Genomic DNA, 23,939 nt, shown 5'->3' on the forward strand with positions numbered 1-23,939 from the left:
CACGTTTCAAATCCCAGATATTCACAGCCCCCAACAGCAGGTTTCAAATCCCAGATATTAGAAGCCACCAACGGCAGGTGATCAAATCCCAGAAATTAGAAGCCACCAACGGCACGTTTCAAATCCCAGATATTAGCAGCCCCCAAAGGCACGTTTCAAATCCCAGATACTAGTAGCCCCCAACGCCACGTTTCAAATACCAGATATTCACAGCCCCCAACGGCAGGTTTCTAATCCCAGATATTAGAAGCCACCAACGGCAGGTGATGAAATCCCAGCTATTAGAAGCCACCAACGGCAGGGGATTAAATCCCAGATATTAGAAGCCACCAACGGCAGGTGATGAAATCCCAGATATTAGAAGCCACCAACGGCAGGATTCAAACCCCAGATATTAGAAGCCACCAACGGCAGGATTCAAACCCAAGATATTAGAAGCCATTAACGACAGGTTTCATATCCCAGATATATGCAGCCCCCAACGGGGGCCTTGGTTTTGATGTCGATGATAAAAGCATCGAAAGGCTGATTGAGTCCTTGTTTTTTCGTGAGGAATATGTAGCGGGAAGCATTGAGGAACTCGGGTTTGAACCAAGGACCTCTCGATCTGCAGTTGAATGCTCTACCACTGAGCTATTTCCCCTAGTTCAAGGCCGTAATGTCGATTTAACTAAAATAAACGGAATGATCCGTGCTGTTACAGGGAGAACACGGGTTTGAACCAAGTACCTCTCGATCTGCAGTCGAATGCTCTACCGCTGAACTATTCCCCCTTGTTCTGAGCCGTAATGTCGATTTAATAGCCACCAACGGCAGGTGATCAAATCCCAAAAATTAGAAGCCACCAACGGCACGTTTCAAATCCCAGATATTAGCAGCCCCCAAAGGCACGTTTCAAATCCCAGATATTCACAGCCCCCAACGGCAGGTTTCAAATCCCAGATATTAGAAGCCACCAACGGCAGGTGATCAAATCCCAGCTATTAGAAGCCATTAACGACAGAATTCATATCCCAGATATATGCAGCCCCCAACGGGGGCCTTAATTTTGATGTCGATGATAAAAGCATCGAAAGGCTGATTGAGTCCTTGTTTTTTCGTGAGGAATATGTAGCGGGAAGCATTGAGGAACTCGAGATTGAACCAAGGACCTCTCGATCTGCAGTTGAATGCTCTACTTTGAGCTATTCCCCCTAGTTCAAGGCCGTAATGTCGATTTAACTAAAATAAACGGAATGATCCGTGCTGTTACAGGGAGAACACGGGTTTGAACCAAGTACCTCTCGATCTGCAGTCGAATGCTCTACCACTGAGCTATTCCCCCTTGTTCATAGCCGTAATGTCGATTTAACTAAAATAAACGGAATGATCCGTGCTTTTACAGGGAGAACACGGGTTTGAACCAAGTACCTCTCGATCTGCAGTCGAATGCTCTACCACTGAGCTATTCCCCCATGTTCTTAACCGTAATGTCCATTTAACTAAATTAAACGGAATGATCCGTGCTGTTACAGGGAGAACTCGGGTTTGAACCAAGGACCTCTCGATCTGCAGTCGAATGCTCTACCAGTGAGCTATTCCCCTTTGTTCCTCGCCCTAATGTCGATTTAACTAAAAAAAGGAATGATCCGTGCTGTTACAGGGGGAAATCGGGTTTGAACCAAAGACCTCTCGATCTGCAGTCGAGTGCTCTACCGCTGAGCTATACCCTCGTGTTCATAACCGTAATGTCGATTTAACTAAAATAAACGAAATTATCCGTGCTGTTACAGGGGGAACTCGGGTTTATACCAAGTACCTCTCGATCTGCAGTCGAATTCTCTACCACTGAGCTATTCCCCCTTGTTCATGACCGTAATGTCGATTTAACTAAAATAAACGGAATGATCCGTGCTGTTACAGGGGGAACTCGGGTTTGAACCAAGGACCTCTCGATCTGCAGTCGAATGCTCTACCACTGAGCTATTCCCCCGCGCTCGTAACCGTAATGTCGATTTAACTAAAATAAACGAAATGATCCGTGCTGTTACAGGGGGAACTCGAGTTTGAACCAATGACCTCTTGATCTGCAGTCGAATGCTCTACCACTGAGCTACTCCCCCTTGTTCATAACCGTTATGTCGATTTAACTAAAATAAACGGAATGATCCGTGCTGTTACGGGGGGAACTCGGGTTGGAACCAAGTTCCTCTCGATCTGCAGTCGAATGCTCTACTGCTGAGCTATTCCCCCTTGTTCTTAGCCGTAATGTCGATTTAACTAAAATAAACGGAATGATCCGTGCTGTTACAGTGGGAACTCGGGTTTGAACCAAGGACCTCTCGATCCGCAGTCGTATGCTCTACCACTGAGCTATTCCCCTTTGTTCCTCGCCCTAATGTCGATTTAACTAAAATAAAAGGAATGATCCGTGCTGTTACAGGGGGAACTCGGGTTTGAACCAAGTACCTCTCGATCTGCAGTCGAATTCTCTACCACTGATCTATTCCCCCTTGTTCATAACCGTAATGTCGATTTAAATAAAATAAAGGCAATGATCCGTGCTGTTACAGGGAGAACTCGGGTTTGAACCAAGGACCTCTCGATCTGCAGTCGAATGCTCTACCACTGAGCTATTCCCCTTTGTTCTTCGCCCTAATGTCGATTTAACTAAAATAAAAGGAATGTTCCGTGCTGTTACAGGGGGAACTCGGGTTTGAACCAAGGACCTCTCGATCTGCAGTCGAATGCTCTACCGCTGAGCTATTCCCCCTTGTTCTTAGCCGTAATGTCGATTTAACTAAAACTAACGGAGTGATCCGTGCTGTTACAGGGAGAACACGGGTTTGAACCAAGGACCTCTTGATCTGCAGTCGAATGCAAGCTATTCCCCCTTGTTCATAACCGTAATGTCGCATTAACTAAAATAAACGGAATGATCCGTGCTGTTACAGTGCGAACTCGGGTTTGAACCAAGGACCTCTCGATCTGCAGTCGAATGGTCTACCAGTGAGCTATTCCCCTTTGTTCCTCGCCCTAATGTCGATTTAACTAAAAAAAGGAATGATCCGTGCTGTTACAGGGGGAAATCGGGTTTGAACCAAGGACCTCTAAATCTGCAGTCTAGTGCTCTACCGCTGAGCTATTCCCTCGTGTTCATAACCGTAATGTCGATTTAACTAAAATAAACGAAATTATCCGTGCTGTTACAGGGGGAACTCGGGTTTATACCAAGTACCTCTCGATCTGCAGTCGAATTCTCTACCACTGAGCTATTCCCTCTTGTTCATAACCGTAATGTCGATTTAACTAAAATAAACGGAATGATCCGTGCTGTTACAGGGGGAACTCGGGTTTGAACCAAGGACCTCTCGATCTGCAGTCGAATGCTCTACCACTGAGCTATTCCCCCGCGTTCGTAACCGTAATGTCGATTTTACTAAAATAAACGAAATGATCCGTGCTGTTACAAGGGGAACTCGAGTTTGAACCAATGACCTCTTGATCTGCAGTCGAATGCTCTACCACTGAGCTACTCCCCCTTGTTCATAACCGTTATGTCGATTTAACTAAAATAAACGGAATGATCCGTGCTGTTACAGGGGAAACTCGGGTTTGAACCAAGTTCCTCTCGATCTGCAGTCGAAGGCTCTACCGCTGAGCTATTCCCCCTTGTTCTTAGCCGTAATGTCGATTTAACTAAAATAAACGGAATGATCCGTGCTGTTACAGTGGGAACTCGGGTTTGAACCAAGGACCTCTCGATCTGCAGTCGTATGCTCTACCACTGAGCTATTCCCCTTTGTATCTCGCCCTAATGTCGATTTCACTAAAATAAAAGGAATGATCCGTGCTGTTACAGGGGAAACTCGGGTTTGAACCAAGTACCTCTCGATCTGCAGTCGAATTCTCTACCACTGATCTATTCCCCCTTGTTCATAACCGTAATGTCGATTTAACTAAAATAAACGGAATGATCCGTGCTGTTACATGGGGAACTCGGGTGTGAACCAAGGACCTCTCGATCTGCTGTCGAATGCTCTACCACTGAGCTATTCCCCCGCGTTCGTAACCGTAATGTCGGTTTAACTAAAATAAACGAAATGATCCGTGCTGTTACAGGGGGAACTCGGGTTTGAACCAAGGACCTCTTGATCTGCAGTCGAATGCGAGCTATTCCCCCTTGTTCTTAGCCGTAATGTCGATTTAACTAAAATAAACGGAATGATCCGTGCTGTTACAGGGAGAACACGGGTTTGAACCAAGGACCTCTCGATCTGCAGTCGAATGCTCTACCACTGAGCTATTCCCCCTACTTCAAGGCCGTAATGTCGATTTAACTAAAATGAAGGCAATGATCCGTGCTGTTGCAGGGAGAACTCGGGTTTGAACCAAGGACCTCTCGATCTGCAGTCGAATGCTCTACCACTGAGCTATTCCCCCTAGTTCAAGGCCGTAATGTCGATTTAACTAAAATAAAGGCAATGATCCGTGCTGTTACAGGGAGAACTCGGGTTTGAACCAAGGACCTCTCGATCTGCGGTCGAATGCTTTACCACTGAGCTATTCCCCTCTGTTCCTCGCCCTAATGTCGATTTAACTAAAATAATAGGAATGATCCGTGCTGTTACAGGGAGAACTCGGGTTTGAACCAAGCACCTCTCGATCTGCAGTCGAATGCTCTACCACTGAGCTATTCCCCCTTGTTCATAGCCGTAATGTCGATTTAACTAAAATTAACGGAATGATCCGTGCTGTTACAGGGAGAACACGGGTTTGAACCAAGGACCTCTCGATCTGCAGTCGAATGCTCTACCACTGAGCTATTCCCCCTTGTTCATAACCGTTATGTCGATTTAACTAAAATAAAGGCAATGATCGGTGCTGTTACAGTGGGAACTCGGGTTTGAACCAAGGACCTCTCGATCTGCAGTCGAATGCTCTACCACTGAGCTATTCCCCCGCGTTCGTAACCGTAATGTCGATTTAACTAAAATAAACGAAATGATCCGTGCTGTTACAGGGGGAACTCGAGTTTGAACCAATGACCTCTTGATCTGCAGTCGAATGCTCTACCACTGAGCTATTCCCCCGCGTTCGTAACCGTAATGTCGATTTTACTAAAATAAACGAAATGATCCGTGCTGTTACAAGGGGAACTCGAGTTTGAACCAATGACCTCTTGATCTGCAGTCGAATGCTCTACCACTGAGCTACTCCCCCTTGTTCATAACCGTTATGTCGATTTAACTAAAATAAACGGAATGATCCGTGCTGTTACAGGGGAAACTCGGGTTTGAACCAAGTTCCTCTCGATCTGCAGTCGAAGGCTCTACCGCTGAGCTATTCCCCCTTGTTCTTAGCCGTAATGTCGATTTAACTAAAATAAACGGAATGATCCGTGCTGTTACAGTGGGAACTCGGGTTTGAACCAAGGACCTCTCGATCTGCAGTCGTATGCTCTACCACTGAGCTATTCCCCTTTGTATCTCGCCCTAATGTCGATTTCACTAAAATAAAAGGAATGATCCGTGCTGTTACAGGGGAAACTCGGGTTTGAACCAAGTACCTCTCGATCTGCAGTCGAATTCTCTACCACTGATCTATTCCCCCTTGTTCATAACCGTAATGTCGATTTAACTAAAATAAACGGAATGATCCGTGCTGTTACATGGGGAACTCGGGTGTGAACCAAGGACCTCTCGATCTGCTGTCGAATGCTCTACCACTGAGCTATTCCCCCGCGTTCGTAACCGTAATGTCGGTTTAACTAAAATAAACGAAATGATCCGTGCTGTTACAGGGGGAACTCGGGTTTGAACCAAGGACCTCTTGATCTGCAGTCGAATGCGAGCTATTCCCCCTTGTTCTTAGCCGTAATGTCGATTTAACTAAAATAAACGGAATGATCCGTGCTGTTACAGGGAGAACACGGGTTTGAACCAAGGACCTCTCGATCTGCAGTCGAATGCTCTACCACTGAGCTATTCCCCCTACTTCAAGGCCGTAATGTCGATTTAACTAAAATGAAGGCAATGATCCGTGCTGTTGCAGGGAGAACTCGGGTTTGAACCAAGGACCTCTCGATCTGCAGTCGAATGCTCTACCACTGAGCTATTCCCCCTAGTTCAAGGCCGTAATGTCGATTTAACTAAAATAAAGGCAATGATCCGTGCTGTTACAGGGAGAACTCGGGTTTGAACCAAGGACCTCTCGATCTGCGGTCGAATGCTTTACCACTGAGCTATTCCCCTCTGTTCCTCGCCCTAATGTCGATTTAACTAAAATAATAGGAATGATCCGTGCTGTTACAGGGAGAACTCGGGTTTGAACCAAGCACCTCTCGATCTGCAGTCGAATGCTCTACCACTGAGCTATTCCCCCTTGTTCATAGCCGTAATGTCGATTTAACTAAAATTAACGGAATGATCCGTGCTGTTACAGGGAGAACACGGGTTTGAACCAAGGACCTCTCGATCTGCAGTCGAATGCTCTACCACTGAGCTATTCCCCCTTGTTCATAACCGTTATGTCGATTTAACTAAAATAAAGGCAATGATCGGTGCTGTTACAGTGGGAACTCGGGTTTGAACCAAGGACCTCTCGATCTGCAGTCGAATGCTCTACCACTGAGCTATTCCCCCTTGTTCATAACCGTTATGTCGATTTAACTAAAATAAACGGAATGATCCGTGCTGTTACAGGGGGAACTCGGGTTTGAATCAAGTACCTCTGGATCTGGAGTGGAATGCTCTACCACTGAGCTATTCCCCCGCGTTCGTAACCGTAATGTCGGTTTAACTAAAATAAACGAAATGATCCGTGCTGTTACAGGGGGAACTCGGGTTTGAACCAAGGACCTCTTGATCTGCAGTCGAATGCGAGCTATTCCCCCTTGTTCTTAGCCGTAATGTCTATTTAACTAAAATAAACGGAATGATCCGTGCTGTTACAGGGAGAACACGGGTTTGAACCAAGGACCTCTCGACCTGCAGTCGAATGCTCTACCACTGAGCTATTCCCCCTACTTCAAGGCCGTAATGTCGATTTAACTAAAATGAAGGCAATGATCCGTGCTGTTGCACGGAGAACTCGGGTTTGAGCCAAGGACCTCTCGATCTGCAGTCGAATGCTCTACCACTGAGCTATTCCCCCTAGTTCAAGGCCGTAATGTCGATTTAACTAAAATAAAGGCAATGATCCGTGCTGTTACAGGGAGAACTCGGGTTTGAACCAAGGACTTCTCGATCTGCGGTCGAGTGCTCTACCACTGAGCTATTCTCCTCTGTTCCTCGCCCTAATGTCGATTTAACTAAAATAATAGGAATGATCCGTGCTGTTACAGGGAGAACTCGGGTTTGAACCAAGGACCTCTCGATCTGCAGTCGAATGCTCTACCACTGAGCTATTCCCCCTTGTTCATAGCCGTAATGTCGATTTAACTAAAATAAACGGAATGATCCGTGCTGTTACAGGGAGAACTCGGGTTTGAACCAAGGACTTCTCGATCTGCGGTCGAATGCTCTACCACTGAGCTATTCCCCTCTGTTCCTCGCCCTAATGTCGATTTAACTAAAATAATAGGAATGATCCGTGCTGTTACAGGGAGAACACGGGTTTGAACCAAGGACCTCTCGATCTGCAGTCGAATGCTCTACCACTGAGCTATTCCCCCTTGTTCATAACCGTTATGTCGATTTAACTAAAATAAACGGAATGATCCGTGCTGTTACAGGGGGAACTTGGGTTTGAATCAAGTACCTCTGGATCTGGAGTGGAATGCTCTACCACTGAGCTATTCCCCCGCGTTCGTAACCGTAATGTCGGTTTAACTAAAATAAACGAAATGATCCGTGCTGTTACAGGGGGAACTCGGGTTTGAACCAAGGACCTCTTGATCTGCAGTCGAATGCGAGCTATTCCCCCTTGTTCTTAGCCGTAATGTCGATTTAACTAAAATAAACGGAATGATCCGTGCTGTTACAGGGAGAACACGGGTTTGAACCAAGGACCTCTCGACCTGCAGTCGAATGCTCTACCACTGAGCTATTCCCCCTACTTCAAGGCCGTAATGTCGATTTAGATAAAATGAAGGCAATGATCCGTGCTGTTGCACGGAGAACTCGGGTTTGAACCAAGGACCTCTCGATCTGCAGTCGAATGCTCTACCACTGAGCTATTCCCCCTAGTTCAAGGCCGTAATGTCGATTTAACTAAAATAAAGGCAATGATCCGTGCTGTTACAGGGAGAACTCGGGTTTGAACCAAGGACTTCTCGATCTGCGGTCGAATGCTCTACCACTGAGCTATTCCCCTCTGTTCCTCGCCCTAATGTCGATTTAACTAAAATAATAGGAATGATCCGTGCTGTTACAGGGAGAACTCGGGTTTGAACCAAGGACCTCTCGATCTGCAGTCGAATGCTCTACCACTGAGCTATTCCCCCTTGTTCATAGCCGTAATGTCGATTTAACTAAAATAAACGGAATGATCCGTGCTGTTACAGGGAGAACTCGGGTTTGAACCAAGGACTTCTCGATCTGCGGTCGAATGCTCTACCACTGAGCTATTCCCCTCTGTTCCTCGCCCTAATGTCGATTTAACTAAAATAATAGGAATGATCCGTGCTGTTACAGGGAGAACTCGGGTTTGAACCAAGGACCTCTCGATCTGCAGTCGAATGCTCTACCACTGAGCTATTCCCCCTTGTTCATAGCCGTAATGTCGATTTAACTAAAATTAACGGAATTATCCGTGCTGTTACAGGGAGAACACGGGTTTGAACCAAGGACCTCTCGATCTGCAGTCGAATGCTCTACCACTGAGCTATTCCCCCTTGTTCATAACCGTTATGTCGATTTAACTAAAATAAACGGAATGATCCGTGCTGTTACAGGGGGAACTCGGGTTTGAATCAAGTACCTCTCGATCTGGAGTGTAATGCTCTACCACTGAGCTATTCCCCCGCGTTCGTAACCGTAATGTCGGTTTAACTAAAATAAACGAAATGATCCGTGCTGTTACAGGGGGAACTCGGGTTTGAACCAAGGACCTCTTGATCTGCAGTCGAATGCGAGCTATTCCCCCTTGTTCTTAGCCGTAATGTCGATTTAACTAAAATAAACGGAATGATCCGTGCTGTTACAGGGGGAACACTGGTTTGAACCAAGGACCTCTCGATCTGCAGTCGAATGCTCTACCACTGAGCTATTCCCCCTACTTCAAGGCCGTAATGTCGATTTAACTAAAATAAAGGCAATGATCCGTGCTGTTACAGGGAGAACTCGGGTTTGAACCAAGGACCTCTCGATCTGCGGTCGAATGCTCTACCACTGAGCTATTCCCCTCTGTTCCTCGCCCTAATGTCGATTTAACTAAAATAATAGGAATGATCCGTGCTGTTACAGGGAGAACTCGGGTTTGAACCAAGGACCTCTCGATCTGCAGTCGAATGCTCTACCACTGAGCTATTCCCCCTTGCTCATAACCGTAATGTCGCATTAACTAAAATAAACGGAATGATCCGTGCTGCTACAGTGGGAACTCGGGTTTAAACCAAGGACCTCTCGATCTGCAGTCGAATGCTCTACCAGTGAGCTATTCCCCTTTGTTCCTCGCCCTAATGTCGATTTAACTAAAAAAAAGGAATGATCCGTGCTGTTACAGGGGGAAATCGGGTTTGAACCAAGGACCTCTAAATCTGCAGTCTAGTGCTCTACCGCTGAGCTATTCCCTCGTGTCCATAACCGTAATGTCGATTTAACTAAAATAAACGAAATTATCCGTGCTGTTACAGGGAGAACTCGGGTTTATACGAAGTACCTCTCGATCTGCAGTCGAATTCTCTACCACTGAGCTATTCCCTCTTGTTCATAACCGTAATGTCGATTTAACTAAAATAAACGGAATGATCCGTGCTGTTACAGGGGGAACTCGGGTTTGAACCAAGGACCTCTCGATCTGCAGTCGAATGCTCTACCACTGAGCTATTCCCCCGCGTTCGTAACCGTAATGTCGATTTTACTAAAATAAACGAAATGATCCGTGCTGTTACAGGGGGAACTCGAGTTTGAACCAATGACCTCTTGATCTGCAGTCGAATGCTCTACCACTGAGCTACTCCCCCTTGTTCATAACCGTTATGTCGATTTAACTAAAATAAACGGAATGATCCGTGCTGTTACAGGGGGAACTCGGGTTTGAACCAAGTTCCTCTCGATCTGCAGTCGAAGGCTCTACCGCTGAGCTATTCCCCCTTGTTCTTAGCCGTAATGTCGATTTAACTAAAATAAACGGAATGATCCGTGCTGTTACAGTGGGAACTCGGGTTTGAACCAAGGACCTCTCGATCTGCAGTCGTATGCTCTACCACTGAGCTATTCCCCTTTGTTCCTCGCCCTAATGTCGATTTAACTAAAATAAAAGGAATGATCCGTGCTGTTACAGGGGGAACTCGGGTTTGAACCAAGTACCTCTCGATCTGCAGTCGAATTCTCTACCACTGATCTATTCCCCCTTGTCCATAACCGTAATGTCGATTTAACTAAAATAAACGGAATGATCCGTGCTGTTACATGGGGAACTCGGGTTTGAACCAAGGACCTCTCGATCTGCAGTCGAATGCTCTAGCACTGAGCTATTCCCCCGCGTTCGTAACCGTAATGTCGATTTAACTAAAATAAACGAAATGATCCGTGCTGTTACAGGGGGAAATCGAGTTTGAACCAATGACCTCTTGATCTGCAGTCGAATGCTCTACCACTGAGCTATTCCCCCTTGTTCATAACCGTTAAGTCAATTTAACTAAAATAAACGGAATGATCCGTGCTGTTACAGGGGGAACTCGGGTTTGAATCAAGTACCTCTCGATCTGGAGTGGAATGCTCTACCACTGAGCTATTCCCCCGCGTTCGTAACCGTAATGTCGGTTTAACTAAAATAAACGAAATGATCCGTGCTGTTACAGGGGGAACTCGGGTTTCAACCAAGGACCTCTTGATCTGCAGTCGAATGCGAGCTATTCCCCCTTGTTCTTAGCCGTAATGTCGATTTAACTAAAATAAACGGAATGATCCGTGCTGTTACAGGGAGAACACGGGTTTGAACCAGGGAGCTCTCGATCTGCAGTCGAATGCTCTACCACTGAGCTATTCCCCCTAATTCAAGGCCGTAATGTCGATTTAACTAAAATAAAGGCAATGATCCGTGCTGTTACAGGGAGAACTCGGGTTTGAACCAAGGACCTCTTGATCTGCAGTCGAATGCGAGCTATTCCCCCTTGTTCATAACCGTAATGTCGCATTAACTAAAATAAACGGAATGATCCGTGCTGTTACAGTGGGAACTCGGGTTTAAACCAAGTACCTCTCGATCTGCAGTCGAATTCTCTACCACTGAGCTATTCCCTCTTGTTCATAACCGTAATGTCGATTTAACTAAAATAAACGGAATGATCCGTGCTGTTACTGGGGGAACTCGGGTTTGAACCAAGGACCTCTCGATCTGCAGTCGTATGCTCTACCACTAAGCTATTCCCCTTTGTTCCTCGCCCTAATGTCGATTTAACTAAAATAAAAGGAATGATCCGTGCTGTTACAAGGGGAACTCGGGTTTGAACCAAGTACCTCTCGATCTGCAGTCGAATTCTCTACCACTGATCTATTCCCCCTTGTTCATAACCGTAATGTCGATTTAACTAAAATAAACGGAATGATCCGTGCTGTTACATGGGGAACTCGGGTTTGAACCAAGGACCTCTCGATCTGCAGTCGAATGCTCTACCACTGAGCTATTCCCCCGCGTTCGTAACCGTAATGTCGATTTAACTAAAATAAACGAAATGATCCGTGCTGTTACAGGGGGAACTCGAGTTTGAACCAATGACCTCTTGATCTGCAGTCGAATGCTCTACCACTGAGCTATTCCCCCTTGTTCATAACCGTTAAGTCAATTTAACTAAAATAAACGGAATGATCCGTGCTGTTACAGGGGGAACTCGGGTTTGAATCAAGGACCTCTCGATCTGGAGTGGAATGCTCTACCACTGAGCTATTCCCCCGCGTTCGTAACCGTAATGTCGGTTTAACTAAAATAAACGAAATGATCCGTGCTGTTACAGGGGGAACTCGGGTTTGAACCAAGGACCTCTTGATCTGCAGTCGAATGCGAGCTATTCCCCCTTGTTCTTAGCCGTAATGTCGATTTAACTAAAATAAACGGAATGATCCGTGCTGTTACAGGGAGATCACGGGTTTGAACCAAGGAGCTCTCGATCTGCAGTCGAATGCTCTACCACTGACCTATTCCCCCTACTTCAAGGCCGTAATGTCGATTTAACTAAAATGAAGGCAATGATCCGTGCTGTTGCAGGGAGAACTCGGGTTTGAACCAAGGACCTCTCGATCTGCAGTCGAATGCTCTACCACTGAGCTAATCCCCCTAGTTCAAGGCCGTAATGTCGATTTAACTAAAATAAAGGCAATGATCCGTGCTGTTACGGGGAGAACTCGGGTTTGAACCAAGGACCTCTCGATCTGCGGTCGAATGCTCTACCACTGAGCTATTCCCCCCTGTTCCTCGCCCTAATGTCGATTTAACTAAAATAATAGGAATGATCCGTGCTGTTACAGGGAGAACTCGGGTTTGAACCAAGGACCTCTAGATCTGCAGTCGAATGCTCTACCACTGAGCTATTCCCCCTTGTTCATAGCCGTAATGTCGATTTAACTAAAATTAACGGAATGATCCGTGCTGTTACAGGGAGAACACGGGTTTGAACCAAGGACCTCTTGATCTGCAGTCGAATGTGAGCTATTCCCCCTTGTTCATAACCGTAATGTCGCATTAACTAAAATAAACGGAATGATCCGTGCTTTTACAGTGGGAACTCGTGTTTGAACCAAGGACCTCTTGATCTGCAGTCAAATGCTCTACCAGTGAGCTATTCCCCTTTGTTCCTCGCCCTAATGTCGATTTAACTAAAAAAAAGGAATGATCCGTGCTGTTGCAGGGGGAAATCGGGTTTGAACCAAGGACCTCTAAATCTGCAGTCGAGTGCTCTACCGCTGAGCTATTCCCTCGTGTTCATAACCGTAATGTCGATTTAACTAAAATAAACGAAATTATCCGTGCTGGTACAGTGGGAACTCGGGTTTGAACCAAGGACCTCTCGATCTGCAGTCGAATGCTCTACCACTGAGCTATTCCCCCTTGTTCATAGCCGTAATGTCGATTTAACTAAAATTAACGGAATGATCCGTGCTGTTACAGGGAGAACGCGGGTTTGAACCAAGGACCTCTCGATCTGCAGTCAAATGCTCTACCAGTGAGTTATTCCCCTTTGTTCCTCGCCCTAATGTCGATTTAACTAAAAAAAAAAGGAATGATCCGTGCTGTTACAGGGGGAAATCGGTTTTGAACCAAGGACCTCTAAATCTGCAGTCGAGTGCTCTACCGCTGAGCTTTTCCCTCGTGTTCATAACCGTAATGTCGATTTAACTAAAATAAACGAAATGATCCGTGCTGTTACAGGGGGAACTCGGGTTTGAACCAAGGACCTCTTGATCTGCAGTCGAATGCGAGCTATTCCCCCTTGTTCATAACCGTAATGTCGATTTAACTAAAATAAACGGAATGATCCGTGCTGTTACAGTGGGTACTCGGGTTTGAACCAAGGACCTCTGGATCTGCAGTCGAATGCTCTACCACTGAGCTATTCCCCCTTGTTCTTAGCCGTAATGTCGATTTAACTAAAATAAACGGAATGATCCGTGCTGTTTCAGGGAGAACTCGGGTTTGAACCAAGGACCTCTCGATCTGCGGTCGAATGCTCTACCACTGAGCTATTCCCCCTTGTTCATAGCCGTAATGTCGATTTAACTAAAATTGACGGAATGATCCGTGCTGTTACAGGGAGAACGCGGGTTTGAACCAAGGACCTCTCGATCTGCAGTCAAATGCTCTACCACTGAGCTATTCCCCCTAGTTCAAGGCCGTAATGTCGATTAAACTAAAATAAAGGCAATGATCCGTGCTGTTTCAGGGAGAACTCGGGTTTGAACCAAGGACCTCTCGATCTGCGGTCGAATGCTCTACCACTGAGCTATTCCCCTCTGTTCCTCGCCCTAATGTCGATTTAACTAAAATAATAGGAATGATCCGTGCTGTTACAGGGAGAACTCGGGTTTGAACCAAGGACCTCTCGATCTGCAGTCGAATGCTCTACCACTGAGCTTTTCCCTCGTGTTCATAACCGTAATGTCGATTTAACTAAAATAAACGAAATTATCCGTGCTGTTACAGGGGGAACTCGGGTTTGAACCAAGGACCTCTCGATCTGCAGTCAAATGCTCTACCACTGAGCTATTCCCCCTAGTTCAAGGCCGTAATGTCGATTTAACTAAAATAAAGGCAATGATCCGTGCTGTTTCAGGGAGAACTCGGGTTTGAACCAAGTACCTCTCGATCTGCAGTCGAATGCTCTACCACTGAGATATTCCCCCGCGTTCGTAACCGTAATGTCGGTTTAACTAAAATAAACGAAATGATCCGTGCTGTTACAGGGGGAACTCGGGTTTGAACCAAGGACCTCTTGATCTGCAGTCGAATGCGAGCTATTCCCCCTTGTTCATAACCGTAATGTCGATTTAACTAAAATAAACGGAATGATCCGTGCTGTTACAGTGGGTACTCGGGTTTGAACCAAGGACCTCTCGATCTGCAGTCGAATGCTCTACCACTGAGTTATTCCCCCTTGTTCTTAGCCGTAATGTCGATTTAACTAAAATAAACGGAATGATCCGTGCTGTTACAGGGAGAACGCGGGTTTGAACCAAGGACCTCTAAATCTGCAGTCGAGTGCTCTACCGCTGAGCTATTCCCTCGTGTTCATAACCGTAATGTCGATTTAACAAAAATAAACGAAATTATCCGTGCTGTTACAGGGGGAACTCGGGTTTATACCAAGTACCTCTCGATCTGTAGTCGAATGCTCTACCACTGAGCTATTCCCCCGCGTTCGTAACCGTTATGTCGATTTAACTAAAATAAACGAAATGATCCGTGCTGTTACACGGGGAACTCGAGTTTGAACCAATGACCTCTTGATCTGCAGTCGAATGCTCTACCACTGAGTTATTCCCCCTTGTTCATAGCCGTAAAGTCGATTTAACTAAAATTAACGGAATGATCCGTGCTGTTTCAGGGAGAACTCGGGTTTGAACCAAGTACCTCTCGATCTGCAGTCGAATGCTCTACCACTGAGATATTCCCCCGCGTTCGTAACCGTAATGTCGGTTTAACTAAAATAAACGAAATGATCCGTGCTGTTACAGGGGGAACTCGGGTTTGAACCAAGGACCTCTCGATCTGCAGTCGAATGCTCTACCACTGAGCTATTCCCCCTTGTTCATAGCCGTAATGTCGATTTAACTAAAATTAACGGAATGATCCGTGCTGTTACAGGGAGAACGCGGGTTTGAACCAAGGACCTCTCGATCTGCAGTCAAATGCTCTGCCAGTGAGCTATTCCCCTTTGTTCCTCGCCCTAATGTCGATTTAACTAAAAAAAAAGGAATGATCCGTGCTGTTACAGGGGAAATCGGGTTTGAACCAAGGACCTCTAAATCTGCAGTCGAGTGCTCTACCGCTGAGCTTTTCCCTCGTGTTCATAACCGTAATGTCGATTTAACTAAAATAAACGAAATTATCCGTGCTGTTACAGGGGGAACTCGGGTTTGAACCAAGGACCTCTCGATCTGCAGTCAAATGCTCTACCACTGAGTTATTCCCCCTTGTTCTTAGCCGTAATGTCGATTTAACTAAAATAAAGGCAATGATCCGTGCTGTTTCAGGGAGAACTCGGGTTTGAACCAAGTACCTCTCGATCTGCAGTCGAATGCTCTACCACTGAGATATTCCCCCGCGTTCGTAACCGTAATGTCGGTTTAACTAAAATAAACGAAATGATCCGTGCTGTTACAGGGGGAACTCGGGTTTGAACCAAGGACCTCTCGATCTGCAGTCGAATGCTCTACCACTGAGCTATTCCCCCTTGTTCATAGCCGTAATGTCGATTTAACTAAAATTAACGGAATGATCCGTGCTGTTACAGGGAGAACGCGGGTTTGAACCAAGGACCTCTCGATCTGCAGTCAAATGCTCTACCATTGAGCTATTCCCCTTTGTTCCTCGCCCTAATGTCGATTTAACTAAAATTAACGGAATGATCCGTGCTGTTACAGGGAGAACGCGGGTTTGAACCAAGGACCTCTCGATCTGCAGTCAAATGCTCTACCAGTGAGCTATTCCCCTTTGTTCCTCGCCCTAATGTCGATTTAACTAAAAAAAAAGGAATGATCCGTGCTGTTACAGGGGAAATCGGGTTTGAACCAACGACCTCTAAATCTGCAGTCGAGTGCTCTACCGCTGAGCTTTTCCCTCGTGTTCATAACCGTAATGTCGATTTAACTAAAATAAACGAAATTATCCGTGCTGTTACAGGGGGAACTCGGGTTTGAACCAAGGACCTCTCGATCTGCAGTCAAATGCTCTACCACTGAGTTATTCCCCCTTGTTCTTAGCCGTAATGTCGATTTAACTAAAATAAAGGCAATGATCCGTGCTGTTTCAGGGAGAACTCGGGTTTGAACCAAGTACCTCTCGATCTGCAGTCGAATGCTCTACCACTGAGATATTCCCCCGCGTTCGTAACCGTAATGTCGGTTTAACTAAAATTAACGGAATGATCCGTGCTGTTACAGGGGGAACTCGGGTTTGAACCAAGGACCTCTCGATCTGCAGTCGAATGCTCTACCACTGAGCTATTCCCCCTTGTTCATAGCCGTAATGTCGATTTAACTAAAATTAACGGAATGATCCGTGCTGTTACAGGGAGAACGCGGGTTTGAACCAAGGACCTCTCGATCTGCAGTCAAATGATCTACCATTGAGCTATTCCCCTTTGTTCCTCGCCCTAATGTCGATTTAACTAAAAAAAAAGGAATGATCCGTGCTGTTACAGGGGAAATCGGGTTTGAACCAAGGACCTCTAAATCTGCAGTCGAGTGCTCTACCGCTGAGCTTTTCCCTCGTGTTCATAACCGTAATGTCGATTTAACTAAAATAAACGAAATTATCCGTGCTGTTACAGGGGGAACTCGGGTTTGAACCAAGGACCTCTCGATCTGCAGTCAAATGCTCTACCACTGAGTTATTCCCCCTTGTTCTTAGCCGTAATGTCGATTTAACTAAAATAAAGGCAATGATCCGTGCTGTTTCAGGGAGAACTCGGGTTTGAACCAAGTACCTCTCGATCTGCAGTCGAATGCTCTACCACTGAGATATTCCCCCGCGTTCGTAACCGTAATGTCGGTTTAACTAAAATAAACGAAATGATCCGTGCTGTTACAGGGGGAACTCGGGTTTGAACCAAGGACCTCTCGATCTGCAGTCGAATGCTCTACCACTGAGCTATTCCCCCTTGTTCATAGCCGTAATGTCGATTTAACTAAAATTAACGGAATGATCCGTGCTGTTACAGGGAGAACGCGGGTTTGAACCAAGGACCTCTCGATCTGCAGTCAAATGCTCTACCATTGAGCTATTCCCCTTTGTTCCTCGCCCTAATGTCGATTTAACTAAAAAACAAGTTGGGAAAACCAAAATATTACCTCTCCGAGTCAAGAGGTCTACTACTACAAAGTTATTTACCTAGATATGGAATTATTTCTCTTTTTTGAAGTAAAAATTTTCGAAATATTGAAGCAGTATTCCAAGCATAGCGAATATACAGTAAAGCAGACGACATTTTACATCCAATAAGGATAAATCTTGGACCCATGGAAATCAGTTAATGGCAAAAAGAACAGGAAATGAAGTCTACGCTTCAGCTGTTTACCCTATATTCTGATAGCTACATTCACAACTGGTTAGCAGTGTAAACACTATCGTCTCGTCTCACCTCAACAATATTCTTAGTTTGCCAACATGAGTGTTAACGTTAAATAATTAACTTATGATAATACCAAAGCTAAATTGTAGCTAGACGCACTGATAGTCAATGCGCACCATCAAGAGAATAAAAACTCTGTAGCTTAGCCCTACTAATCTAATTGCCAACATGATCTTTTCTTCTATTATAAAATCTTAACCTGATTATTTAAGAGTGTATTTAACTTTCGGCTCACTCTGAACCGTTCATGTCTCTTCATTTCAGACACGAAAATCAAAACCCAAAGTTTACATCACCTCAGGCCTCAATTATTTACTCAATATTTCACTAAGCTTATTGCAAGTAGTACTAGATATACCCGCCGGAGTCTAGTTCTTAGCTTTCTTCATAAAATTACTAAACCAAGGATTATTCTATATACAGATGTAGTATAGCTTTAGTAATTTATAAACAGCCATTTCAAATAATAATATTAGTAAAACTCTTTGGAATATTAAAATGAAACAGAGCTTTAAAGCTACAAAAGCACTAAATGCATCATAATTACGAAAAATATTTCATCATATTCACTTTATATTAAGGATAAAGGGAATATTATGGTTCTGTAGGATTTCTTTACACATCAAAACAAAACGAACTTCTAACGCAGCGCACTGCGGCACTAGTGTAATAACGGACGGACACACACAGACAATAACATAGACTGCTTTTTAACTCTTTCCGTATTAATTTTGAATTGAGAAACAAGATTATCTTAAATATTAAAATAAATATAATTAATATTTAATATTTTCTTCGTTAGTTATTCGCCTTATTGAACGTTACATCGTTTTAAAAAAGAACAATTAAACATTCTTGAGAGACCTGACTAATATTGGCGTTTGAAATGAAGCATACGCCCGTTGCGTCGCCTTACTCAAATAGGTAGTATATAAGGGTTTCGAATCGCAGCTATGGATAAGAACATCGCAATTGCGTGAACCTTGGCGGAAGACCCCGTCAATGGAAGGCTAGACGTTTCTCGTAACCCTAGCCGATCGCCGCGTATGTCTTAACCTTAAGGATGATGGTGGTGTTAGAAGCCAGGTGTGCAGACTGGTGTCCATGTGGGATGGACAAAGAATAGAAGATGGTGGTGTTTAGAAGCCAGTAAGTACAGACTGGTGTCCATGTGGGATGGACAAAGAATAGAAGATGGTGGTGTTTAGAAGCCAGTAAGTACAGACTGGTGTCCATGTGGAATGGACAAAGACGAGAAGGTGGTGGTGTTTAGAAGCCAGTAAGTACAGACTGGTGTCCGTCCATGTGGAATGGGCGAAAAACTAGAAGATGGTGGTGTTTAGAAGCCAATAAGTTCAGACTAGTGTCCATGTGGGGTGGACAAATGAACAGAGTTGTTAAACAGGCAATGGAGTAATAGCCTGTAAGTCGAATACAATTTCCGGGACTGTAAATGCGGTCTGGAAATTGAATATACGTTTGCTCCGATTTGCAAACTGCGAACGCGGTCACGTGGGTGTAACAACGGACAGACAGACACACAGACACACAGACAGACACACAGACACACAGACACACAGACACGTCGAAATTAGAACCTCTCCGTGACATACGTCACTCGGAGAGGTAAAAAGGAATGATCCGTGCTGTTACAGGGGAAATCGGGTTTGAACCAAGGACCTCTAAATCTGCAGTCGAGTGCTCTACCGCTGAGCTTTTCCCTCGTGTTCATAACCGTAATGTCGATTTAACTAAAATAAACGAAATTATCCGTGCTGTTACAGGGGGAACTCGGGTTTGAACCAAGGACCTCTCGATCTGCAGTCAAATGCTCTACCACTGAGCTATTCCCCCTAGTTCAAGGCCGTAATGTCGATTTAACTAAAATAAAGGCAATGATCCGTGCTGTTTCAGGGAGAACTCGGGTTTGAACCAAGTACCTCTCGATCTGCAGTCGAATGCTCTACCACTGAGATATTCCCCCGCGTTCGTAACCGTAATGTCGGTTTAACTAAAATAAACGAAATGATCCGTGCTGTTACAGGGGGAACTCGGGTTTGAACCAAGGACCTCTTGATCTGCAGTCGAATGCGAGCTATTCCCCCTTGTTCATAACCGTAATGTCGATTTAACTAAAATAAACGGAATGATCCGTGCTGTTACAGTGGGTACTCGGGTTTGAACCAAGGACCTCTCGATCTGCAGTCGAATGCTCTACCACTGAGCTATTCCCCCTTGTTCTTAGCCGTAATGTCGATTTAACTAAAATAAACGGAATGATCCGTGCTGTTACAGGGAGAACGCGGGTTTGAACCAAGGACCTCTAAATCTGCAGTCGAGTGCTCTACCGCTGAGCTATTCCCTCGTGTTCATAACCGTAATGTCGATTTAACAAAAATAAACGAAATTATCCGTGCTGTTACAGGGGGAACTCGGGTTTATACCAAGTACCTCTCGATCTGTAGTCGAATGCTCTACCACTGAGCTATTCCCCCGCGTTCGTAACCGTTATGTCGATTTAACTAAAATAAACGAAATGATCCGTGCTGTTACACGGGGAACTCGAGTTTGAACCAATGACCTCTCGATCTGCAGTCGAATGCTCTACCACTGAGTTATTCCCCCTTGTTCTTAGCCGTAATGTCGATTTAACTAAAATAAACGGAATGATCCGTGGTGTTACAGGGAGAACACGGGTTTGAACCAAGGACCTCTCGATCTGCAGTCGAATAATCTACCACTGAGCTATTCCCCCTAGTTCAAGGCCGTAATGTCGATTTAACTAAAATAAAGGCAATGATCCGTGCTGTTACAGGGAGAACTCGGGTTTGAACCAAGGACCTCTAAATCTGCAGTCGAAGGCTCTACCGCTGAGCTATTCCCTCGTGTTCATAACCGTAATGTCGATTTAACTAAAATAAACGAAATTATCCGTGCTGTTACAGGGGGAACTCGGGTTTATACCAAGTACCTCTCGATCTGCAGTCGAATTCTCTACCACTGAGCTACTCCCCCTACTTCAAGGCCGTAATGTCGATTTAACTAAAATGAAGGCAATGATCCGTGCTGTTGCAGGGAGAACTCGGGTTTGAACCAAGGACCTCTCGATCTGCAGTCGAATGCTCTACCACTGAGCTATTCCCCCTAGTTCAAGGCCGTAATGTCGATTTAACTAAAATAAAGGCAAATATCCGTGCTGTTTTAGGGAGAACTCGGGTTTGAACCAAGGACCTCTCGATCTGCGGTCGAATGCTTTACCACTGAGCTATTCCCCTCTGTTCCTCGCCCTAATGTCGATTTAACTAAAATAATAGGAATGATCCGTGCTGTTACAGGGAGAACTCGGGTTTGAACCAAGGACCTCTCGATCTGCAGTCGAATGCTCTACCACTGAGCTATTCCCCCTTGTTCATAGCCGTAATGTCGATTTAACTAAAATTAACGGAATGATCCGTGCTGTTACAGGGAGAACGCGGGTTTGAACCAAGGACCTCTCGATCTGCAGTCAAATGCTTTACCAGTGAGCTATTCCCCTTTGTTCCTCGCCCTAATGTCGATTTAACTAAAATAATAGGAATGATCCGTGCTGTTACAGGGAGAACTCGGGTTTGAACCAAGGACCTCTCGATCTGCAGTCGAATGCTCTACCACTGAGCTATTCCCCCTTGTTCATAGCCGTAATGTCGATTTAACTAAAATTAACGGAATGATCCGTGCTGTTACAGGGAGAACTCGGGTTTGAACCAAGGACCTCTCGATCTGCAGTCGAATGCTCTACCGCTGAGCTATTCCCCCTCGTTCATAGCCGTAATGTCGATTTAACTAAAATTAACGGAATGATCCGTGCTATTACAGGGGGAAATCGGGTTTGAACCAAGGACCTCTAAATCTGCAGTCGAGTGATCTACCGCTGAGCTATTCCCTCGTGTTCATAACCGTAATGTCGATTTAACTAAAATAAACGAAATTATCCGTGCTGTTACAGGGGGAACTCGGGTTTATACCAAGTACCTCTCGATCTGCAGTCGAATTCTCTACCACTGAGCTACTCCCCCTACTTCAAGGCCGTAATGTCGATTTAACTAAAATGAAGGCAATGATCCGTGCTGTTGCAGGGAGAACTCGGGTTTGAACCAAGGACCTCTCGATCTGCAGTCGAATGCTCTACCACTGAGCTATTCCCCCTAGTTCAAGGCCGTAATGTCGATTTAACTAAAATAAAGGCAATGATCCGTGCTGTTTCAGGGAGAACTCGGGTTTGAACCAAGGACCTCTCGATCTGCGGTCGAATGCTCTACCACTGAGCTATTCCCCTCTGTTCCTCGCCCTAATGTCGATTTAACTAAAATAATAGGAATGATCCGTGCTGTTACAGGGAGAACTCGGGTTTGAACCAAGGGCCTCTCGATCTGCAGTCGAATGCTCTACCACTGAGTTATTCCCCCTTGTTCATAGCCGTAATGTCGATTTAACTAAAATTAACGGAATGATCCGTGCTGTTACAGGGAGAACGCGGGTTTGAACCAAGGACCTTTCGATCTGCAGTCAAATGCTCTACCAGTGAGCTATTCCCCTTTGTTCCTCGCCCTAATGTCGATTTAACTAAAAAAAAAGGAATGATCCGTGCTGTTACAGGGGGAAATCGGATTTGAACCAAGGACCTCTAAATCTGCAGTCGAGTGCTCTACCGCTGAGCTTTTCCCTCGTGTTCATAACCGTAATGTCGATTTAACTAAAATAAACGAAATTATCCGTGCTGTTACAGGGGGAACTCGGGTTTGAACCAAGGACCTCTCGATCTGCAGTCAAATGCTCTACCACTGAGCAATTCCCCCTAGTTCAAGGCCGTAATGTCGATTTAACTAAAATAAAGGCAATGATCCGTGCTGTTTCAGGGAGAACTCGGGTTTGAACCAAGTACCTCTCGATCTGCAGTCGAATGCTCTACCACTGAGATATTCCCCCGCGTTCGTAACCGTAATGTCGGTTTAACTAAAATAAACGAAATGATCCGTGCTGTTACAGGGGGAACTCGGGTTTGAACCAAGGACCTCTTGATCTGCAGTCGAATGCGAGCTATTCCCCCTTGTTCATAACCGTAATGTCGATTTAACTAAAATAAACGGAATGATCCGTGCTGTTACAGTGGGTACTCGGGTTTGAACCAAGGGCCTCTCGATCTGCAGTCGAATGCTCTACCACTGAGCTATTCCCCCTTGTTCTTAGCCGTAATGTCGATTTAACTAAAATAAACGGAATGATCCGTGCTGTTACAGGGAGAACGCGGGTTTGAACCAAGGACCTCTAAATCTGCAGTCGAGTGCTCTACCGCTGAGCTATTCCCTCGTGTTCATAACCGTAATGTCGATTTAACAAAAATAAACGAAATTATCCGTGCTGTTACAGGGGGAACTCGGGTTTGAACCAAGGACCTCTCGATCTGCAGTCGAATGCTCTACCACTGAGCTATTCCCCCTAGTTCAAGGCCGTAATGTCGATTTAACTAAAATAAAGGCAATGATCCGTGCTGTTTCAGGGAGAACTCGGGTTTGAACCAAGGACCTCTCGATCTGTGGTCGAATGCTCTACCACTGAGCTATTCCCCTCTGTTCCTCGCCCTAATGTCGATTTAACTAAAATAATAGGAATGATCCGTGCTGTTACAGGGAGAACTCGGGTTTGAACCAAGGACCTCTCGATCTGCAGTCGAATCCTCTACCACTGAGCTATTCCCCCTTGTTCATAGCCGTAATGTCGATTTAACTAAAAAAAAAGGAATGATCCGTGCTGTTACGGGAAGAAATCGGGTTTGAGCAAGGACCTCTCGATCTGCAGTCAAATGCTCTACCAGTGAGCTATTCCCCTTTGTTCCTCGCCCTAATGTCAATTTAACTAAAAAAAAAGGAATGATCCGTGCTGTTACAGGGGGAAATCGGGTTTGAACCAAGGACCTCTAAATCTGCAGTCGAGTGCTCTACCGCTGAGATTTTCCCTCGTGTTCATAACCGTA

The 23,939-nt window shown here is 45.3% G+C and overlaps 26 non-coding genes across 26 annotated transcripts; all 26 read right to left on the reverse strand.

Moving 5' to 3' along the window:
- Window positions 1–1,900: 1,900 nt before the first annotated feature.
- Window positions 1,901–1,972, reverse strand: TRNAC-GCA (transfer RNA cysteine (anticodon GCA)). Its single transcript has one exon. It is a non-coding gene; the product is annotated as a tRNA-Cys (tRNA).
- A 317-nt stretch (window positions 1,973–2,289) lies between these two features.
- TRNAR-GCG (transfer RNA arginine (anticodon GCG)) lies at window positions 2,290–2,362 on the reverse strand. Its single transcript has one exon. It is a non-coding gene; the product is annotated as a tRNA-Arg (tRNA).
- A 318-nt stretch (window positions 2,363–2,680) lies between these two features.
- On the reverse strand, window positions 2,681–2,752 carry TRNAC-GCA (transfer RNA cysteine (anticodon GCA)). Its single transcript has one exon. It is a non-coding gene; the product is annotated as a tRNA-Cys (tRNA).
- A 567-nt stretch (window positions 2,753–3,319) lies between these two features.
- TRNAC-GCA (transfer RNA cysteine (anticodon GCA)) lies at window positions 3,320–3,391 on the reverse strand. Its single transcript has one exon. It is a non-coding gene; the product is annotated as a tRNA-Cys (tRNA).
- Window positions 3,392–4,350: 959 nt separating this feature from the next.
- Window positions 4,351–4,422, reverse strand: TRNAC-GCA (transfer RNA cysteine (anticodon GCA)). The gene has a single exon. It is a non-coding gene; the product is annotated as a tRNA-Cys (tRNA).
- A 1,609-nt stretch (window positions 4,423–6,031) lies between these two features.
- Window positions 6,032–6,103, reverse strand: TRNAC-GCA (transfer RNA cysteine (anticodon GCA)). Its single transcript has one exon. It is a non-coding gene; the product is annotated as a tRNA-Cys (tRNA).
- A 1,219-nt stretch (window positions 6,104–7,322) lies between these two features.
- On the reverse strand, window positions 7,323–7,394 carry TRNAC-GCA (transfer RNA cysteine (anticodon GCA)). The gene has a single exon. It is a non-coding gene; the product is annotated as a tRNA-Cys (tRNA).
- A 959-nt stretch (window positions 7,395–8,353) lies between these two features.
- TRNAC-GCA (transfer RNA cysteine (anticodon GCA)) lies at window positions 8,354–8,425 on the reverse strand. Its single transcript has one exon. It is a non-coding gene; the product is annotated as a tRNA-Cys (tRNA).
- A 188-nt stretch (window positions 8,426–8,613) lies between these two features.
- Window positions 8,614–8,685, reverse strand: TRNAC-GCA (transfer RNA cysteine (anticodon GCA)). Its single transcript has one exon. It is a non-coding gene; the product is annotated as a tRNA-Cys (tRNA).
- A 699-nt stretch (window positions 8,686–9,384) lies between these two features.
- On the reverse strand, window positions 9,385–9,456 carry TRNAC-GCA (transfer RNA cysteine (anticodon GCA)). Its single transcript has one exon. It is a non-coding gene; the product is annotated as a tRNA-Cys (tRNA).
- Window positions 9,457–9,903: 447 nt separating this feature from the next.
- Window positions 9,904–9,975, reverse strand: TRNAC-GCA (transfer RNA cysteine (anticodon GCA)). The gene has a single exon. It is a non-coding gene; the product is annotated as a tRNA-Cys (tRNA).
- A 4,303-nt stretch (window positions 9,976–14,278) lies between these two features.
- Window positions 14,279–14,350, reverse strand: TRNAC-GCA (transfer RNA cysteine (anticodon GCA)). Its single transcript has one exon. It is a non-coding gene; the product is annotated as a tRNA-Cys (tRNA).
- Window positions 14,351–14,919: 569 nt separating this feature from the next.
- On the reverse strand, window positions 14,920–14,991 carry TRNAC-ACA (transfer RNA cysteine (anticodon ACA)). Its single transcript has one exon. It is a non-coding gene; the product is annotated as a tRNA-Cys (tRNA).
- A 318-nt stretch (window positions 14,992–15,309) lies between these two features.
- On the reverse strand, window positions 15,310–15,381 carry TRNAC-GCA (transfer RNA cysteine (anticodon GCA)). The gene has a single exon. It is a non-coding gene; the product is annotated as a tRNA-Cys (tRNA).
- A 577-nt stretch (window positions 15,382–15,958) lies between these two features.
- TRNAC-GCA (transfer RNA cysteine (anticodon GCA)) lies at window positions 15,959–16,030 on the reverse strand. Its single transcript has one exon. It is a non-coding gene; the product is annotated as a tRNA-Cys (tRNA).
- A 707-nt stretch (window positions 16,031–16,737) lies between these two features.
- Window positions 16,738–16,809, reverse strand: TRNAC-GCA (transfer RNA cysteine (anticodon GCA)). The gene has a single exon. It is a non-coding gene; the product is annotated as a tRNA-Cys (tRNA).
- Window positions 16,810–17,386: 577 nt separating this feature from the next.
- TRNAC-GCA (transfer RNA cysteine (anticodon GCA)) lies at window positions 17,387–17,458 on the reverse strand. The gene has a single exon. It is a non-coding gene; the product is annotated as a tRNA-Cys (tRNA).
- Window positions 17,459–19,711: 2,253 nt separating this feature from the next.
- Window positions 19,712–19,783, reverse strand: TRNAC-GCA (transfer RNA cysteine (anticodon GCA)). Its single transcript has one exon. It is a non-coding gene; the product is annotated as a tRNA-Cys (tRNA).
- Window positions 19,784–20,352: 569 nt separating this feature from the next.
- On the reverse strand, window positions 20,353–20,424 carry TRNAC-ACA (transfer RNA cysteine (anticodon ACA)). The gene has a single exon. It is a non-coding gene; the product is annotated as a tRNA-Cys (tRNA).
- A 578-nt stretch (window positions 20,425–21,002) lies between these two features.
- Window positions 21,003–21,074, reverse strand: TRNAC-GCA (transfer RNA cysteine (anticodon GCA)). Its single transcript has one exon. It is a non-coding gene; the product is annotated as a tRNA-Cys (tRNA).
- A 188-nt stretch (window positions 21,075–21,262) lies between these two features.
- On the reverse strand, window positions 21,263–21,334 carry TRNAC-GCA (transfer RNA cysteine (anticodon GCA)). Its single transcript has one exon. It is a non-coding gene; the product is annotated as a tRNA-Cys (tRNA).
- A 188-nt stretch (window positions 21,335–21,522) lies between these two features.
- On the reverse strand, window positions 21,523–21,594 carry TRNAC-GCA (transfer RNA cysteine (anticodon GCA)). Its single transcript has one exon. It is a non-coding gene; the product is annotated as a tRNA-Cys (tRNA).
- Window positions 21,595–21,652: 58 nt separating this feature from the next.
- TRNAC-GCA (transfer RNA cysteine (anticodon GCA)) lies at window positions 21,653–21,724 on the reverse strand. The gene has a single exon. It is a non-coding gene; the product is annotated as a tRNA-Cys (tRNA).
- Window positions 21,725–22,042: 318 nt separating this feature from the next.
- Window positions 22,043–22,114, reverse strand: TRNAC-GCA (transfer RNA cysteine (anticodon GCA)). The gene has a single exon. It is a non-coding gene; the product is annotated as a tRNA-Cys (tRNA).
- Window positions 22,115–23,333: 1,219 nt separating this feature from the next.
- Window positions 23,334–23,405, reverse strand: TRNAC-GCA (transfer RNA cysteine (anticodon GCA)). Its single transcript has one exon. It is a non-coding gene; the product is annotated as a tRNA-Cys (tRNA).
- Window positions 23,406–23,463: 58 nt separating this feature from the next.
- Window positions 23,464–23,535, reverse strand: TRNAC-ACA (transfer RNA cysteine (anticodon ACA)). Its single transcript has one exon. It is a non-coding gene; the product is annotated as a tRNA-Cys (tRNA).
- Window positions 23,536–23,939: the final 404 nt, after the last annotated feature.

The sequence above is a fragment of the Phalangium opilio genome, unplaced genomic scaffold (genome assembly GCF_054372755.1).
Source record: "Phalangium opilio isolate 3A_F unplaced genomic scaffold, DU_Popi_V2 ptg000021l_1, whole genome shotgun sequence".
Classification (NCBI taxonomy): Eukaryota; Metazoa; Arthropoda; class Arachnida; order Opiliones; family Phalangiidae; genus Phalangium; species Phalangium opilio.